This window comes from Malaya genurostris, chromosome 1 (assembly GCF_030247185.1).
Source record: "Malaya genurostris strain Urasoe2022 chromosome 1, Malgen_1.1, whole genome shotgun sequence".
In the NCBI taxonomy this organism is placed as follows: Eukaryota; Metazoa; Arthropoda; class Insecta; order Diptera; family Culicidae; genus Malaya; species Malaya genurostris.
In genome coordinates, this window is record NC_080570.1 from 63,766,338 (window position 1) to 63,769,113 (window position 2,776).

Genomic DNA, 2,776 nt, shown 5'->3' on the forward strand with positions numbered 1-2,776 from the left:
TAAAAAAATTAACTTTTTTCAGTTTTAGTGGTATTCAATTGTCGATTCAGAGAGCACCTAAAAATTTAATTCGTGCTATGATTTCTCAAAGATGTCTTCACTGATTTTCAAATATTTTGAAACAAATGTAAACTATACAGCTACTCAGGTGAATTTATCGGACTTCGGCCATACCGATTTTAGGATTCCGGTTCCAGTATAAAATCGTTTCTCAAAGCTCAATCGTTTTCTCAAAAAAAGCTTAACAAATTTTAGAAACAAAAATTCAAATTGAAACAAACTTATATACAAAATAAATTAATTTTATCCAATTATGACTTCCGGTTCTCGAATTACATGATGATGAATTTTTAAAATTCAAACCGATATAGAAGATGACAATCCCGAAAAGCTTCAAAGTTGGACTCAAAACTGTTGTAATTTATTCGTCATATGGCCATACGAATCGGTTTGGGTTATGCTGGTTCCTGAATACCGGCCCTGGAAGTACCTTAAATTACCGTAAACTCTAAAGTGGAACTTACATATCATGGCATGTTTAATCGATTATCACACTTCTAGATTAAAATTCGATCCGATTTGCAGTTTCGACATTACAGAGTAATGAGTGATTAAAATCTCAAATTGCCGCTTAAAACGACGGTCATTAAAATAATGTCATGAAAACTTAAACACCGATGAATATTCATGCAAAAAACACATGCGGATTGATAAAAAAAAGGTATCATCTCACTGCTAGGTGGATTAAACACGTTTTTTATATTAGCATCACTGTTCTCATACAAATAGGCAACGCAAATGTCAAGCACTAGTTTGGAAATATGATGCTGACTGTGTGACATAAGCACTGAAGCATGCTTTTGTGAACTACTTGAATCAATCTGAATCAATTGGTGTCAAAATTAGTATCCAAATTTATTTAATATAAGTATGAAACATATTTTCATGAGACTGTTATGAAAGAAGAGAAAGGCATTATCACACCACTAGGTGGATTAAGAAGGGTTTTTTTTTATTTTATTCAATTCTCGTTCCTCATTCAATATGTAGAGACATCTTTCAGATGTCATCTGTCAAAACTTACATTAGTGTGTTAGTTATTGTGCTTCAGTGACACTACTTTCGGAAAACAAGGAACAATGGAGAATAAAGAATTTCGTGTGTTGATAAAACAATGGTTTTAAACAGTTTCTTAAATCAATCCACATCGAAATCCATTCTCTTTCGACATACATTATTATTCAAGAAAGTGAAAAATCAAATTCTCACAGTAAGTATATTTTTCAAGAAACTAGTAACATGCCAATCAGATAAGTGTCACGGAAAGTGAGATATATACAATTATTAAAACAAAGTGTTCATCATTAGTCATAAAATGTTGCTAGACACCAAAAAACATTGAAGATCATGTGCCACCTAGGAATAGAAGTAACTTCCCAGCCAAACTGCACAAAACTGTTCCGATACTAGTAATGTGCTGTCGTAGATTAATTATGCCGTTTCCGATTAATTCGACCCGGAAATTTAGACGCAGCTTTCAATGCCAAACAGCCGTGACGACTAGAGCTTTAAAATCTAGCATTGTTCGCCCTGCTCGTTAGTTGTTGGGCAACTATAGCCATATTAATTGTCATCGGTTATATTGTAATATAAATCAGTTCGGCAGAGAAGTACCTTACTGTGAAATGTTTCGACTAGGACTAAAACAGGTTTTTAAATGGATTCTTATTGGGACTATCGCTACATCGCAATGGTTAACAATGACAGGTATAACTTGATTGCATTCACTCAAATGGACAATGAATAACAGAAAAAAATTGCAGCGGCAAATCTGGCTCCCAGATCTGAGTTTTTGGATTTATGTGGGCCACCTGGTAATGAAATACTTTGCACCTGTGAAGGGGAAGGCGCAGATATGGTGTGTACCCCACTTGATTGGGAAGGAAATCAGTAAGCTGAAACAATATGAAAAAGTGACCCCGGATGAGAAGATATGTCAGTTTTAAAATTTAAATTAGGAAATTATGACAAATAAAACTAACAACTCTAGCAGCGTTTTACTCGTGTTTCAAATACACCGAAACCTCCATTTAACATACGAACTAAACGGGGGTTCGTAAATGGAGGTAGTTCGTAAAAAAAGTTTACGATATTTGGAATTTACTTCGTAAAAAAGTTTTGTGTAATGAATGTGGAAACCCCCAATCACATGGCCATTTTCGGAACGGATGTGATAAGTGGGTGCAAGAAAATGATGTTTGGGGTCGGTTCAAAATCCTAGATGGCGACTTCCGGTTTATCGATATTACTTGAAAACCCTTACAATGTGGGTATTTTTGGAACGGGATTGATGAGTAGATTACGGAAAAAGATGTTTGAAGTAGTTCGGAAATCAAAGATGGCGACTTCCGGTTTGTCGATATTCCTTAAAAACCTTTACAATATGGGTATTTTCGGAACGGGATTGATGAGTAGTTGACGGAAAACGATGTTTGAAGTGGTTTGGAAATCCAAGATGGCGACTTCCGGTTTATTAATATTTCTAAAAACCCTTACAATGTGGGTATTTTCGAACCGGAATTGATGAGTAGTTGACGGAAAACGATGTTTGAAGTGGTTTGAAAATCGAAGATGGCGACTTCCGGTTTGTCGATATTCCTTAAAAACCTTTACAATGTGGGTATTTTTGGAACGGGATTGATGAGTAGTTGACGGAAAACGATGTTTGAAGTGGTTTGGAAATCCAAGATGGCGACTTCCGGTTTATTAATATTTC

The 2,776-nt window shown here is 35.2% G+C and overlaps 1 long non-coding RNA gene across 1 annotated transcript; it reads left to right on the plus strand.

The window, feature by feature from the left end:
• The first annotated feature begins 835 nt into the window (after positions 1-835).
• On the plus strand, positions 836-2,057 carry LOC131437103 (uncharacterized). The gene is made up of 2 exons (XR_009230707.1): positions 836-1,767; positions 1,824-2,057. It is a non-coding gene; the product is annotated as an uncharacterized LOC131437103 (long non-coding RNA).
• Positions 2,058-2,776: the final 719 nt, after the last annotated feature.